The sequence below is a fragment of the Dermacentor silvarum genome, chromosome 3 (genome assembly GCF_013339745.2).
Source record: "Dermacentor silvarum isolate Dsil-2018 chromosome 3, BIME_Dsil_1.4, whole genome shotgun sequence".
In the NCBI taxonomy this organism is placed as follows: Eukaryota; Metazoa; Arthropoda; class Arachnida; order Ixodida; family Ixodidae; genus Dermacentor; species Dermacentor silvarum.
Window position 1 is genome coordinate 15,741,995 of NC_051156.1, and position 17,554 is coordinate 15,759,548.

General features: G+C 44.9%; 1 long non-coding RNA gene across 1 annotated transcript; it reads left to right on the plus strand.

The window, feature by feature from the left end:
- Nucleotides 1–1,625: 1,625 nt before the first annotated feature.
- On the plus strand, nucleotides 1,626–3,160 carry LOC125943732 (uncharacterized). The gene is made up of 3 exons (XR_007465862.1): nucleotides 1,626–1,927; nucleotides 2,479–2,598; nucleotides 2,712–3,160. It is a non-coding gene; the product is annotated as an uncharacterized LOC125943732 (long non-coding RNA).
- The last annotated feature ends 14,394 nt before the right edge of the window (nucleotides 3,161–17,554 follow it).

Genomic DNA, 17,554 nt, shown 5'->3' on the forward strand with positions numbered 1-17,554 from the left:
GAAGTTGTATCTTCTGTTCTTCCGATAGCGACAGGCGGCGGATAAGTGCAGTCTTCAGGTGTTCATAGAGGTTGGCCGTTGGTGGGTTGGCTAGGTCATCCCGGACCTCGTTGACATAACGTGCGTCCAGGTGGGTGACGACGTAATCGTAGTAGGTCCGGTCTTGCGTGATGCGCGCCAGGGAGAACTGGCCCTCGACCTGGGCGAACCAGACCTCGGGCGAGTCCACCCAAAACGGCGGAAGCTTGACGGCGACACGCCAGGTGTCGTATGAGGTAGCGTGCGGGATGCCTTCTGTAGGAGCTGTGACGTCCTCAGCGGAGCCGGCAGGCATGGCCTCGGTTGTGGAGGCGTTACGAGAATGCTGCTGTTGCTGGGTCTGCAGTTCCTGTTGAAGTTGTTACACTTGCTGGCGAAGAGCGGTGAGGACTTCTGGTTCGGCCATGGCGGTGCGCAGTAGCGCACCCAGGATCTCCGCCAGGGGGGGGTTGACAGTTTGTCAATACCATCTAAACAGCACTAATTTCGATTTCTTCAGTTGAAATTGTCAAAAAAATGCGCTTTTTGCGAGTGTGCAGACGATTGCGCGTCTTACATCTTCGTTGCAGCACTCAAATGCGTAAGGAAAGAAAAGGGGTTAAACAAAAAGGGGGGGTTAAGTCGGCCTCAGGGGGGGGGGGGGGTTACAACCCCCGAATCCCCCCCCCCCCCCCGTCGGTGCATGCGCCACTGGCGGTGCGGTTTGTTCGGTTTCCGGGTCACCAATGTGGGATGCCGTGTCGATGGAAGGACGCATCCCAACATGAAACATAACGACTGTTTATTAGCGTAGTAGCAGCGGCGCGGCGAGCACTACCGCCACTGCGCTCGAACGGTTAGCGAAGGAAGGCACTTTCGAGCTTGGCAGCTTGGGCAGGGGCCGGACACTTCGACTAGTTTCGGTATCTGAAATAAAGCCTCCGCCATTGTTTTGGTAGGAAGCGAAAATTCAGCAACTTTTGCATGTGTGCCCTACCTTTCCAACCTACGCATGAATAAAGTTAAGTTATGCAATTATGTGTTGAAAAAAATATGTCCTTGGCCATTTTCGTTTTTTTAACACCCTATATATTTATCCAGACTCGGCCTTCGTTGCGCCGAAGGGCGGCGCTCTCGCTCTTATCTCATCTGAGCTGGATGTGCAGGCGGAGCGAGCCGTACCAGGCCCCGGAAACTCTCGAGTTCACCAAATGGCCACAGAGGGCGAAAAATCAACCGCGGCGCGTTCCAGCATAAGCGCGCAAGTGGAGCTACTGTAATTTGGTCGCATACTTTAGTTTATGTTTTTTCTGCTAGGGGCGCTCAACGGGGCTCAGTATTTGATCTATTAATGTACATATAATAACCAAAAAACACAGTTACGGTGTCATTTGTTTACAAAATAAGTAGTGTATTGTTTTTATTTGACTTATGTTATTAAATTCCTTGCTTTGTTACTTGAATAAAGGTTTTGAGGCCTCACTCACGTGTGATCAGCAGCAGCCCACTGGTATCGATTGCAGTCCGTGCCGTTTATCGATTCAAATTGTACGGCGGTAGTATTTGCGAGCGGGGTGGTCGTTTATGTTGAGCAGTATCACGCAGGTTCGTTTTAATTAGTTATCAGTAATATCTCAGCCAGTTTATGCGTATAAAATTCGATAGCTGCCACCAAGCGAAGTTGTTTAAAGACGGTAAACTTTATCAGCTGGCGGCGTTTCACTAGCATAACGGCTGCATGCACGGCTTCCGCCGTTTGTGATCTGCCGCGTCTGGCCGCGTAATGACGTGTTGCTCGAAAAAGAAAGTGCTGGCCAGCACGAAAATTCATCGCTGGAACCGAGCACAGTCTGCTTGAAGACTACCCACGAAAGCGGATTAACCTTGCAGCCCCTGGGCTTGTGCGCCGGTGAGTAAAAAAGCAGTGCTTCGCATTTTCAACTTTGAATTTTTTTGCGTGCGAGGCAGATAAAGCAGATTCCTGTCGTCATTTCTTAAAAGTAGAAAATAGTAATAATTATAAAGTTATTGCCCTTCCAAAGCAATTCAAAGGAGGCTCTTGCTATTTTGCCAAGTTGCTAAAATTGCTAACATGAGTACGGCATAGATAATAAAGTTTTGGCTGTTTCTGCATAAATGATACACCGCGATAAGTTCACTGCACATTAGTGACAAGTGTACTTCCGGTGATACAGTTAGATTAACTGCATTTGAGACATAATAAAATGACTGTGTTTATTACTAGTATCTGGCAGAAACAATTGTCATCTAATCGAGGCTTGACTAAGCACAGCCCACACAAGGACACCACTGAAAGAAATGCACACTCAAAACAGTGTTGGTGTGTGTGTTTTTTTCTGTCATGGAGCGTTTCGTGCATTGTTCTCTGACATACATGAATCACAAACTCAGGCACACTTCCACCATAGTAATTGAGGCTCTTTTTTATTTCGATTCCAGCCTCCAAGACGCTGCTCATATTTGGACTCATCCCTTTGGACTCTATTGTCTCTGAACGTACAAGTCAACCGTGAATGTGTCACCACTGGAAGTAACATCAAGGGCCAGCATCATCACAGGGTATGTATTTGAACAGTTCAACTAGAACCGTGATTTATTCATTATGGGACAAACTTTTGTTTCACCATTTTTTGCTTGCATGTGTGTCATGGCTTTGTCATTTCTCTTTTCAGGAAGACGGACAAAAGAGAGATTATTGGTCTGCAAGCTGCCCACGCTAAGCCACAAGATGCTCAACTGTCACCATAATGACAACAGGTCCTCTTGAACTACGTGCCTCACTATGAAATGTTTGGAAGTTTACCAGATAGAGAGGTGTGAGCCCTGTTAGGAAAGCAGCAGTCTACAGTTCTGTATCGTACCGAGCGGGAATGAGAAATTTGACATACAAGCTTAGTTGCTTTTAAGGGCGTTTTATGACAATCGGGGAAGTAACATGTTGAGTCCCAACTTGTTTCTTTTCCAGTCATTATAGCCGTGACGACCAGAACAGAAACAATGTAGCAAGCTCCTACTTGCTAATGCACAAACTCTGTCATCTGCTCTGTGCAAATCAATTTGACGGGCATTAGTACCATGAAGTATCACATGCTCCCTCACAACGATACTTTGTTACATGAAAATGCAAGGAATTTTAAAATGATCAAAAGTGCCTAATGCAATTTTAAGGAAATGACACTTCATGTTGACTGAAACTCTGGCAGTCACTCTTCATTTTATTTTTTGTTTAAAGTACCCTCAGGGCCACCTCGCATTAAAGAGGGGAGTGGTTACAAAGTAGTAGAGTAAAACAAACAAGTGCAGTGAGTTCTTGTAACATAATGATTCTCCTGATTATACAATGTTAGCTAATGTTTTGCAAAAAGTTTGTTATCTGTGATGGCTACGATACTTGGTGGTTACATTTCTGAGATGTACGGGGCATGAAAGAAAGACTTCGTGTTACATGAATCAATCCCTACCTTACTGCGATGATCGACGCAATTTGAAATGCACTGAGGCCGCAGTATGAAGTCGTCATGAAGTGTGGTGCGATAAAAAATTTTATGAAATAGCAAAAGATGGCCGACTCTGCGGCGATTAGCTAGTGGAATGAGTGCTAGACTAGTTTACATTGAAGTTATACTTGCGGTACGGTTATAATTAGAAATAATGAAACGAGTAGAGTTACTGTGTACTAGTTCAAGTGAAGTAATAAGATTAACGCGACTGGCATCCCGTATTGCAGATGCATATTCAAGTTTCGAGCGAATTAGTCTTGTAAAGCTGTAGTTCTAAAGTAGACAGTGCTTTGGAAAAGTTGTGCCATAAGTACCCGAGCATGTTATTAGCATTGCTAATGATGCACTCTATATTAATGGTCCAATTTAAGTTATTTGTAATGTTTACACCGATATATTTATATGGCATGACAAAATCTAAGGGAACGTTAACATGACAAGTGCTAGGATTAGAATTAGATCTCGAAATACGCATTATTTTGCATTTGTTTACTACAAGAGGCTCATATACAGTTTGCATGAAATGAATAACTAGGCTAGTGCTGCACCATAAGAGATATCTAGAAAAGGCAAGCTCACACAACTGGCCAGCCTATTTCACACTTCACAAACTTGAGAAATCACTAAAAACAAATATTGTTTCTCTTCAAACAGCAGATGACAAACCTGAGCGCCGTGTGCTCCCAAAAAGATTTTGAAATGTACTCGCAGAATAAGTTCAGCTTAACATTCAGCTAATCAACAGTGGACGAGCACGGGAAACCTCACCTGAGCACTAAATGTGCAGCAGAAGAATATCCAGAGCACAAAATATGTGGTGTAAAATTTAGCATAACGCCCCCCCCCCCCCCCCCCCCACACACACACACACACTTCTTGCTACGAGGGCAATGGGACATTGCAGCTCGAGCTCATCTTGCTGACAGTACATTTTTGCCGAGCATTTTTTTATGTTCCTTTCTTTACTCTAGCTGAAATCGTCGAACGCAGAGAATGCAAAACGTCAAGCAGCACTGTACGCAATACAAGTACGAGGGCAGCTCAGCATACATATCACTGTCTGAACCTTCGTTCGCCCTGCTTTACGGCACGCCGAACACGATGAGAAAACTTCGCTCGATTTCAGCTTTGCGTTCCATTAAATAGATGGTTATTTGTGTTTCTGTATGTTGTAAACTCGGTGACGCACAACATTAAGTCCACCTGAGCTGTACGAAAATTGTGAGCATGTACTGCCTCATTCACCATTGACAATAAACAATGTAAGCTTACTTGTTTGAAGTGTTTTATTGCCAGTTGAGGCCTCTCGGTCACCTGGCGACATAAACAGATATCTGTAGTCATGTTATAGTACAGTACACACGAATACCGCTCCGAAAGCGGTAACAAAACGTCCAAAACCAGCGAGCGAGCAGCGCGACCAGCCCTACGAACCGCTACCGTAGCGGCCATATCATAGAATAAAGACCAACTTTAGAGAAGGGAAACTGTAGCTTCCACAGTGGTACGAAAATAAGAAGCGGCAGCGCATGGAACTCACTGGGGTACCCAACAGATGGCGCTGCTCAAACAGGAAGCGGAAATTGTATTTTTTTATGCAAAATCCAATATGGCCGTCTTTTACCGGTCGCGCACGCTGGTACGCGCCGCGCTCGCCCGGCTGGCGTTGCGGCGTGCCTTGCCGCTTAGCTTGTGCGTTCTAATTGCCAGGAGACCAAAGAGCCTCTACTGACGCCCATACAAACAAGCCACAAGTGAGTGAACAGGACGTACGACTTTATTGGTCGAAGACAAGCAGTGCACCTTCTCGTACAAGAGCAGCAATAAAACTTGCATGTTGAGATACGCTAAAACAATAAATGCGAGCTCGTAAACTGCTCACTTTCGTCATCGCACATGGCGGTCCGGTAACGTGCGACAACCAGCAGCGCAAGCAGATGTTTGCACCGACAGTCACCGTTGAAGATTATCAACTTGCATACCGAAGCTATCGGGTGACGCAGGCATCTGCTGCCGCACCCAACACAGGTAATAAAGCGACCATAAACAAGTGAGATAACAGCAAAATGAGATTCCGCATTCAATCACTGCATAAGGTTCAGACAATACACTATAAATTGGCTAAGATCCACATGGTAACAGTGAGGAATGACGTACACGGGTCACTTAGGCTCATTCAGCAGTCCAACTACAGGCACAGTGCTTGTGATTGCCTTCGTTGCACATGGTGGTCTGGTAACAAGCGACAACAAGAAACGCAAACAGATTGGACAGCATATCCCACCTGTTTGCACCGACAGTCATCGTTGAAGATAAGCAACTTGCATTGCGAAGCATTCGGCTCACGCAGGCATCTGCTGCCGCACCCAACACAGCGTCATCGACTACCCAGCATTTTAGCGTTAACTCCTTTCCAGCCTGCACGTTTCTTTTCTTTCGGGGGCCGCTAATATGTGGCTCACACTTGGTGCCCCACTTTGTCTCAATATGGACAAGTCGGTTTCTTAGGCATCACCTTCAGCAGCCACTTCTGTGGGCCTTTCCACCCATGTGGCTATCACCTTCATACAATTTCGGACCATGTAAACATGTATGCTGCTCTCAGTTGACGCCAAATCACGGCCAACGAAGGCCACAAGGAAAATTTGCACACGGCTGCAGCAGGAAAGGACGGAATGGGGAGCACCAATCACGGTGCGTGTAAATTGGGAGTCTATGTCGCTGTACGGACTGCAGGAGCAGGTGCTTACCTCGAGAGACTGCTTCCCAATGCAACTTACCAGGCCCCGCAAATCCGAAAAACTTAAAACAGCAACCACAACCAAGTTTCTGCAACCAGATTCTGCAATCAACCACTTCAGTGTAGCTTGCATAAAAACCCAGGCTATTGAGCAAGAAGAGCAGTTTTGAATGACACCAAGAATTAAATATGGGAATAAGAAAGCTTGCATTCAGCAAGCCACTCTGCTCTGCAAGCAGTGAAGGCCAATAACATTAAGAAAAGTGAAATGCTACATAGCACACGGTGCAAAGCTTAATGCAAGACACATGCCGATGCCGTATCTGCTATTTCAGGAGAGGACTTTAACATGGCAACGTACAGTAGAGAATACTGCTACAAAGATGTTATGCTAATAGACAATGACGGGCCTTAAGTATGAGCAAAGAATCAGTTCACCTTTACGTTTGGATAAGGAAGAAGAATGATATCTAGCAAGAATGGGGAATGAAAAAGCTTGCATTCATAGAAAAAATATATACTTGGTACAAATTGAATTTGACAAGGCCAGGAAGCTGATTAAGGAAGGGCAAACTGATGGAACTCTTTTGGCCAGCATCGTCCATGCTTGTTCAGAGGTTGCAGGTGCATCTGAACACGAAAAATTTCTTTTGTTGAGGTACCTGGATGACTCTGCCAATATGCGTGCTGGTGGAATGATGGCTGAGGCGCTTTTCAGTCTTGATACAGTCCTACGTAGACTTGGTATCTCATTCAAATACTTCTGGATCCGCTTCTTTGTTCGTGGTGTAAGAGCCTTGTGAGTTCGGCTCCAGCTCCTTCCTGTTGGTGTAGATATATCAGGGCTCCTGTGATGAGTGCCAAGATGTGCTTGGTGCAGACTCTGTTGGGGCAGAACAGTAACCCATGAGATACAGCAGAGGTTACCCAAACTCGTGTAGTGCTTTCTATGTTTGAATCCATTATGCTGCACCATAAATATGAAGAAACATTCATATCATCTGCTACAAACAAATGACAATGTATTTCAAGACTAGCAAGCCAATGCAGCGTATATCAAGCATATTTATTTCTGAACCCGGTGTTGTTTACCTTGTAGTAGCAGCAAAAGTCCACACGATGACCTGGTTGTAGCAGGCAGTAGCTTCTCCTTAGTGTGTGTAGTGTGTTGCTTTACACTGTGCCGTCCTCTTTACTTCATGTCTGGAAGAGAAATTTTGACTGCATCAAAATTGAAAACACAATTTCACAATATGAAATGCAAAAAGCTGTGATATATATATATATATATATATATATATATATATATATATATATATATATATATATATAATATATTGTAATGGTTTCTGACCGCACAACACATGTAAATGTACACTGTTTGTTCTAGGGAGCTTAAGCAGCATGTTAAATAACCAAATATTGGTCCTAATTAATTAAATCAATTAATTAAATTATGGGGTTTTACGTGCCAAAACCAGTTCTGATTATGAGGCACGCCGTAGTGGGGGACTCCGGAAATTTGGACCACCCGGGGTTCTTTAACGTGCACCTAAATCTAAGTACACGAGTGTTTTCGCATTTCGCCCCCATCGAAATGCGGCCGCCGTGGCCGGGATTCGATACTGTCCATAAAATTGATGTCTGCCTATCTACAATGCGTTTGAACACCTGAAGTATTATTAGGATCACAAACGAGAACATTTTTGCGCTCATTTATACACTAGAAGAGCTCACACTTATGGTTCCACAAGCAAACGCATGAAAGACATGAATTTCATGTATTACAACTGATGCATTCTTTTTCTGCATGACCGCGATGCACCGCTCCACTACTGCAAAAATAAATGCCCTAAGGTAAACCAAACTTAACAGCAAGAACACTTGGAACCAACAAGTACGAAATATGGGTTAATTATTATGCGTGTAATTGTTTCATACATTTCAGTACTTTCACTTTAGTTTACCAAAGGGTTAATCGGTTTTGTGGACGAAAGAAGTTGCCGGCGGACTTGAAAAAAAAAAAACATTGATAGGGCTACTCGGTCGCCCAAGGCCACGGCTACAACGAGATGAGAAACGTGCTGCGCGTTTCGATATCGCTCTCCTTCTTTCGTGATTGTGTGTATGACGACGCTCTCGCAACTACAGGTTTATTTCAGAAACGGCAACGTAGGGTCCCGACTACCCATATGTAATGCAGGATTTAGTTCGTTAACTTGTCTCCGCCTGTGAATTAACGAGACGAGTATTAAATAACGATTCAAGCAGCAATGTTAAACGACTCACCGGTATGGCCATCCTCAGTCGCAGCAGAATCCGGCTCCCGTTTCGATGCATACTTGTTCCGCATGGTTCACGATCAAAACATAGCTTTCGGGCTTACATCTCAGCTCGCAAACACGTCACTTCACCCGAAGTTAAACAACGCGAGGTGTCGAAGCGTAATAAAGTGGTTTTAGCACAAATAAGCAACCAGCATAAGTGCACCGACCAATAAATCCGTGCTTGCCGTGTCCCGAAAATACCGGTAAAAATTTTAAATCCAGGCGAGAGGTCACGTGGGACGTCGATGATGATGAACGTTATTTTGCCTCTATAATGACAAAAAAACAATAGTGTTACTACTAAAAAGTAGGATGTATAATTAGGAATAATAAATATGTACTCTTTGTCATAAAATAACACTTCGATAAGCGTGGGAGTAAGTTTGTAGGTTGAAATTGCGCTTACTACGGCGCCTCTAGCGGGAGACGACGGAACTCACTGGGGCAATTTTTTTGAAAACGCACTAGGCTTGGTTTATTAGCCGCGCCCGCGCGGTCGATTTTTTCGCCCTCTGTGGCCATTTGTTGAACTTGAGAGTGTGAGAGCCCTGGCGGGCCAGAGAACGATCACGCCGAGAACGAACACGCCATCCCATGCCGTCGTCACTTGGCGCCACCATCGCGCCTTCTCAAAAGTCCCTAAATGATCGTGTCCCTAGGTGCCTAGGATCTGGTCACGTGAGGGATTTTTGTACGACATTTAGACGCACGCCTAAAAATGTCGTACAAAAATCCCTCACGTGACTCGATCCTAGGCACCTAGGGACACGCTCATTTAGGGGCTTTTGAGAAGGCGCGATGGTGGCGCCAAGTGACGACGGCATGGGATGGCGTGTTCGTTCTCCGCGTGATCGTTCTCTGGCCCGCGCCGACCGCGCGTTGTTCAACATTGCGTGTGTGATTGTGCTTGCGTTGCCTGTGTATTGGTTGTAGGTTCTGTGTTAGTTGGCGGAAAGCCGTGAGTAGTGCTTGTGTGGCAGTGCGGCTTTGGCCTCGGTGAGCTCTGGCAATACAGAACCTGCGTTGTGTGATCCGTGTTCCTTGACAATGCGGAGGTGACGATTGAAATTTCGAAGTGGCGTAGCGCCTCGGCAGCGCAGTTCAGCGAACCGCGATGTGGCGTCGCCGTGTCCGCCTTTGCATAACGGACGTCGAGGGTTGTGCTGCTCTCTAAAAGTCAGAAAAATGTGACTGCGTCGACCGCCCACGGTTCAGCGCTGAATGTGTGGTTTGAGTACTGTGCTTGAAACGAGTGGTGCAGCTGTGGTGCCCTAATTTCGCACAATTGAGACGCGTGCTTTTGTGCAAAAAGGGCAACAAAACATATCTTAACCCGCTGAGGCGATGCTACAATGTCAAGAATGCCGTGCATGTTTATTATGATGGTAGTCTCTACAGCAAGCAAGCGTGCACTGCAGCTATGCTGTGAATATAGCCTCAACTCGAATGTGGCGTTTGCAGAACCCTTATGTTTCTGCTTTCAAACAAGCTGTATGTTGTTAGGATTATCACTCACTGCTCACATGAGACATGGGAGTCCATCGTGTGGGTTGGGGATCAGCACGAATGTGTGGTGAGGGGGTGTGGAGTTGGTGGCTGTGTCAGGTGCCTCACTGAATTTTGTCATTGGAATAAGCTCAATGTAGAACCCTATACCTGATGGCTCACTTTCACGGATATTGCCTTTTTTTCCTTGAAATTTCCAGCCTCAGGACGCGCCTCGCATTATATTCGGGTTTGTGACACATATAATCACAATAAATTTTTCTTTAGGAGAGACCAAAAGCCGCTCGTTGCATCATATTTGTGGTCGTGTTACTTACATGCAAATCCAGTACTTTTAGTGCCCATTGACTGACGAGGGGTGCAGGACTTTGGCAGTGGTAGCAGCACCAAAGCAGCTGCCCAAATGGTATACCCTATAGTGTTAGATTTCTTGTGCACATGGGTGTACTGTGAAAACACGTTAAAGGAATTCCACAGTTGCTGCAGCATCACGTCTGGATCTGTGGATCACTGAGCGGTTGTTTGATCACATGTCTGACTTTCTGTTGTCACTGAGCAGTTCTTTGATCATTAGCTTAGGCTGTATGTTTTCTACATATTATATTACAGCAATGGCGTCAGAGTAGCTGCAAAAATGGGATTTTGCTGTACAATCGCAGGTTGGTTGCTTTTCTGACTGTTGCATTGCTCTATTTGCTGCAACTGCCACCAAATGTTGCTTTACCATGTCTGGTGAATGCCTTGAACGTGAACCACATTTGGATGATGCTTGTGAAAGTATAACATACTCCTTGTATGCAAAGAAAACTATCACACCGGTAGGTGTGGTGGAGTCACTGATGAAATAGAAGTTGAAAAATGAAAGTTCTCGCAAAATCTGGAAGTGTTATGGCGCTTGCCATCAAAAATGTGTAACAATCCAAGCAAACATAAAGATAACCTACCTATTGTGAAGAATATTAAAGTGATGCTTCAAGTTGTCAACTTAAAGCTTGATATACTGGTGCCGATCAAGGAAAGAGTTGAGATTATATAGGATTCAGTGCAATTCATGTTTAATCAGCTTGGCAATCTTGTCAAAATGACCAAATAAAATTGTGACTTTTAAGAGATTGCCATGATAACGTGATGAGGTTGCTGGCATTATTTGGTGCTTGGGAAACAAAGCATCACAGGTATGTGGTGATTGAGCTTCTCAAAAAAGAAATTAGGTGTGCCACTAAAGATATCTAATGAATTGAACCCATAAACCACTGAAAGAAGAGTGTGCAAAGGCAAATGGCTACAGCTATATTTGCACAGTAATAGAAAAGTTGTAATCGGGCTGATGGTGCACAGGTGATGGATGTATATTGCATGTTCGAGGGCTTAATTTTTCATGAGCTACTCATTTTTGTTTTCCTGTTTTGTTTCCATGTGCCTTAGTGAGTGGAATGCCTGACTGCAGACTCCCGTCATTATGTACAATTAACGAAAAATAAATTTTTCTATGAAACTCTTTATTTGTAACTTCTGTTCAGTTGCAAATGACGCAGTTGTCCCTACTCTGCACTGAATGGTGAAAGGGGGGGGGAGGGGGGAGCACATGCAGGCACCCTATTTACTGGAGCTTTGGGGTGCCCTCACCATGGCTGCTCACATACCCATTTTTCTGGCTGTAACAACCTAGAGTCAGTGCACAGGTGTTTTTAGCGTCCCAGGATTAAGTAAACTTGACGTCACTATGCACAAAATTTAGATTACGACAGCCCAAGATGGCAACTGCCATGAACTGAATATAAAATTGCCTATAAGCATGCATTGTGCAATTGAATGCCTGTGAATTCTGTAATGCCACTGTCATGAAATTGATTGGCATGGTTTGCTTGAAACTGAAAACATGTTCGATCCTCAGTTGTGGCAGACTCACTTCACTATAACATATTTGATAATGCATGTGCAGATTGTGAAGGAATTGAAGCCGGTGTTACTCTTGGTGAGAATCAGTCATGCTCATTAGAAATTATAGCTAAGGCTATATATACATTACTTCAGTTGAGATCGACTAATGTTGAGATAGAAGCTCAGCTGTGGCACATAGGTACAGGCGAATAAATTTAGAAAGAAAAATTCTGGCACAACCCATTTCACGATGATGCCGATGCTAATACGATAGCATTGAAACAATGTAGAGACATTGTATTGCCACCACAGAGATCAGTCATGTGTGAGCCGGGCTCCTCTCTCACGAGTCCCTCTGGACATGCTACGCCTGTTAGCAGGGCTGCCGCTAAGTCGGTGCTTGACATTCGATTCGAATCTGCCCAGCACCTAAGAAATTTTTTTTTGTCATTGATGAGCGGCCCGGCCCATACCTCGTGACCTATTTTTGTTTCAAACTGGGTGTCCTCAGCACAACAGCCCCAGTGCTCTCTACCCCTTATACCATGGATCACCCAGTGACCCAAGTTTACAGAAAAATGGATAAAGACCCGGACAGACAGGAAGATAGGATATTCCACACTTTTCAGGGTCTAAGAACGGTAATTCTAGGCAATATACACAACTGGCCTGTTACGGATACGTTGCCGGCAATGCAGGAGAACAATTTACAATTTAGAGCTTCTATTGGTAAAACCACAACAATATACACAATTTTGATTTCACAAGAAACAGTACTGCCATCTGCTTTATGTATTCATCTACGTCACAGGCTCCAAAGGAGTATTGCGTGGAGGGGGGAGGGCATCACATAACAAAGGAGCGAAAAAGTTATACAACGTTAGAAATATAAACAGCGACACAAGATCAACGCGATAAATTGAAAAGAACAGAAAATATAAAATCGTGAAGTAAAAGTCTACCATTAGAAAGCTGGGTTATACAGTGAATAGTACGATTGCATAATTACATAAAAAAAGTTACATACGCCAGAAATAGAAAATAGAAACACTTGAAACTACCCAAACATACTGATTTTTTGTCTGAAGGTTATAGTATTGTTAATGTCAGCAATGTTATCGAGAAGACAATTCCAATGCCTAATGGCACGTGGCAAAGCAGATAAGTCAAAGGCATTAGTTCGACCAAAAATGTGCTGGACGCTAAGGCGATTGTGCAAGCATCTAGATGTGTGGGATGGACAAACAAGAGGCAAGGTGGATGAGAGCTCACTATGAATGATTTTATGTAGCAGACAAAGCAACACTACATTCCAGCATGATTCCAAGGATGGTAGTGACAATGACAACGTAATGTTAGATACGCTCAAATATTGGTTGCAATCCCTGGTGATTAAACGTGCAGCACAGTTTTGGCTATACTCAAGAATGCGGATTAGATATGTCTGATGAGGTGACCAAATTGAACCTGCCAATTCTAGTTGGGGCAAGAATAATGTTTGATATGCAAGCTTTCTTGTGAAGGAAGGAGCAGCATGAAGGTCGTATTTTTTTGAAGATTGATGATCAAAGCACTTGTGTATATGGAGGTTAATCGATAGTGCATACAACACTGCCACAGTGCAGTCAAGACATTGCAGTAGTGAAAAAAATTCAGAGCACTTATCAAACAAGGACATGTATGCAAAAGCAACACAACACACATGGAGATGAGATGCAGTGCAACAATGCCCTTGTAGCCTACAATGTGTGGTTACTCAATATTTAGAAGCAACGGCACTACCACTAGGGCAACTAGAAGTGTTGTGCATGGGTGACGAGTTGACCGTAGTAGCAGCAGAAGGCACAGGCTGTGAACTTGCGGGGCGATCAGCTGTTGCGACAACAATGAACTGTAGACTGCCTAGGTCAAAGGGAACACAGTACGTTGGCCTGTTGGCTCTTCACTGATGTTGCGTAAGGGCCTATAATTTGTGCAGAAAGCATGTGGCCATCCATGGCTCAATCACAGTTGTATGGTTGTGGGTGCCGATATCGCTCTTAAGTTTTCCAAAAATGCGGGCATGACCAATTTGTTCGTCTGCAGTTTCACCTTTCTGTCACCACCAAAGAACACTGCCAATGGTGCAGTTTTTTAGTAGGCTTATTTTTTTTAAAAGCACCTTAAAAGAACATTGCCAAGAATTTCTCATCAAATTGACAAAACACAAAGAACAAACCAGCTTAGCTAGCCTCCCCATTTTGCAAACAGAATAGCAGCTCACTTTGAAGAAAATGGGCCCATATTGTCATCATGCTTACTGAGGGCATGCAAAGCGTGGAATGCCAGATTGGGAGCAGTACTGGGGCACTCCTGACAATCTTCTCATGGTAGACATTGTCTTATAACACATGCTAGGCATGTATATATGCTACATGCTTTTAATGTGAGAAAAACTGCAAAGCTGGCCGGCAGCATATCGCAGCACCTTCGCCATCGGCGTCTGTCAAGCAAGGACTGGTTAATTAAATGTTATTGCGTCGACGCTACCGAATAGGGCGGGCACAGAGGCGCCGCTCCAGGGCGCCGGTTCGCGAACTGGCCGTTGCCAAGACGCCGACGTGAATTGGATATTTCGAGCGTCTGCACAGCACGGATTTCATGGCGGTCTGCCAGACTGCCACCACAGCTGCACCACTCGTTTCAAGCAAAGAGCACAAACTGAGGCCTCATGGCGTTCTGCCACCACAGCTGCGCCATTCGTTTCAAGCACAGTACTTGAACCACACATTCAGCGCTGAACCGTGGGCGGTCGACGCAGTCACATTTTTATTACTTGTAGGGAGCAGCCCATCCCTCGACGTCCGTTATGCAAAGGCGGACGCGGTTCGCTGAACTGCACTGCCGAGGCGCTACGCCACTTCGACATTTCAATCGTCACCACCTCCGCATTGTCAAGGAACACGGATCACACAACGCAAGTCCTGTATTGCCAGAGCTCACCGAGGCCACAGCCGCACTGCCACACAAGCACTACTCACGGCTTTCCGCCAACTAACACAGAACCTACAACCAATACACAAGCAACGCAAGCACAATCACACACGCAATGTTGAACAACGCGCGGTCGGCGCGGGCCAGAGAACGATCACGCTGAGAACGAACACGCCATCTCACGCCGTCGTCACTTGGCGCCACCATCGCGCCTTCTCAAAAGTCCCTAAATGATCGTGTCCCTAGGTGCCTAGGATCGAGTCACGTGAGGGATTTTTGTACGACATTTAGACGCACGCCCCTATGCGCGCCCATGCGACCGGCTGAAGCCTGGAAAACCGGTTGGCGGCCATCTTGCTCCAGGCAAGAACGAGCGCTGCTGGCGCGCTGGTAGCGTAACCAGTGCGATTTCGTGGCGGCGTTTTATGATGAAAGCGGGAGAATTACTATGATTTATTTAGCGCAGATGTTTTTTTTTTTAATGCGACAGCCTTTTATGCATACCTCATGGTGGGGTGTCCGTCTGAAGGCCGTTTCAAAACCGTGCTGTTGACACGAAATGATCCTCTTAGGATAAGAGGTGATAGCGCGCGCAATACCACTATTAAGTATACAATATTAATTAAGCATGTGAACTGCAGTAACAATGAATATAGATAGGTGAATGAAGTGTGTTGTGACAGTAATAATGTTGAATTAGGAATAAATAATCGTGGATTAAAGGGGTTTAGTTGGGTGATATGAGATACACGAAAGGTAATGATGGGAAGAACACGCGGTGCTGGGCTAGTTGATGATGATGGGAAAGCCACATTTAACATTCTAAAAGTTATTACGCGATTGAACTGAGGCGATAATGCTTGCACAGAGAGGTGAATTAGGCGAATTTAGAGTGACTTTTTACTGAAAGAATTGTGACGAAATAAAGTGACGAAGACTCCGTACAAGAAGTGGAAATCGGCCGTCGTATCATTGAGTTAGCGACGCTAGGGCTTTCTTGTCGCCTAGTTGTATCATCAGGAATCCCCAGTAATCTTTGTCATGTCAGGCTAAGGACAAATGCACAAGGCAGTTGTTAACGCAAGAATACGTGGGCTGAAGCTGTAACGCGTTTCATGCGCATCAGCTTGCCACATTACCGAAGTGACACGAAGTACAAGGTGAAATCAGTAAAGTGGTAAATAAATTTTTATTATGTCCTGGCTATTTTGATAAAAATAAGCATAAAACAACATGGTGAAAAAAATGAATAAAATATTGCATAAATACCTGGTGCATCACAGTGTATACTATAGGAAAACAATGCCAAACAGCTCATACATAAAATGCAAACACATCAAAACAAACAAATTTTTCGGCTGCGCAAAAACAAAAAAATGCACCAATGCCCAAAATTAAAGGCATGCTGATAATGTCACTTCTTAAGGCGCACGGTTCAGTAACTACGAATAATGGCTTTTAAATATTGTAAAGATCGTGAGTCCGCAATATACGAATTTGTATGAACTCTGATTTGTATAGAGCTTTACACGATGGCATGCAACAGCAACTTGATCTCCGAAAACAGTAATATTCGCGATCCAGCCTAAGTTAAATTACGCCGAGATAGGATACCTATAGCTGCACAAGAACTGTTGCTCCAGGCACATATCGTGTTGTTACACACACGATATGTGACTGGCAATACTCTTTCTTTGACAGTTAGGTCAGTTATTTTCTTGTTTTGATGCGAAACAGTTGCGTGCCACGCTTATAAACAGTCAACTTGTGAGACGCAGCTACGACCTCCGCCAGGTCTGTGAGCTGTATCATTTTATATAAATAAGTAGTAAATAATTCCTCTCGACATGCGGAATCTCATATGCAAGCACACCGGAAATATATACGAACAGCAAGCATTTCTTACAAACTCGCTTTTTTATGCGGATGTGCGGAGAACATTAGAAAAATGGTTGGAGTGCTGCCCTGTCGCAGCCTTGTCGTTTGACCAGACCTGTCAAAACAACCCTCTTCAAAGTGCACCGAGCAAAGAACATCCGAATCTTTAGGCGCCCAGCCATCTCTGCGAATAGCGGGCTGCCATGCGTCACGCAGCGCTTTCTCTTTAGGGAACCTGTCGCACAAACATACGTACGCAGAAAAAAGCTTGTTTCAGCCTATATTAGTCAATTTAAAGTAGATTTCATGTACAACAGCGCTCCTCGACGGAGATAGTGCACAGCAATGGTCGAGCGATTGAAGGCTTTTTCGCGCTACATATACACGTGAAACGTTACTCCTGACTTTTGCTTCGCACGATTCGTGCGACGCAGGCGTTCACCATCCCGTTCAGCAGAGCTTGGATGTTCCCTTACAAACGCAGAACTACCGCTCAGCAGACCGTAACTAAGCACTATAAATGCCGCAACTGCCGAACTACCGCAAGGGCCCAAGCGGCGCAGCTGCGTTTTCTGCCCGGAGCAATATGGCGGTCGCCGGCGTCAGCCGCGGCGCGGCATCTCCACTCCAGAAGTTTTTTTATAACCTCCTTGGGGTATACCAGCTGACCTAGCCCTGGCTTGGGTTTATAGCCACCGTCAAGACGCTGC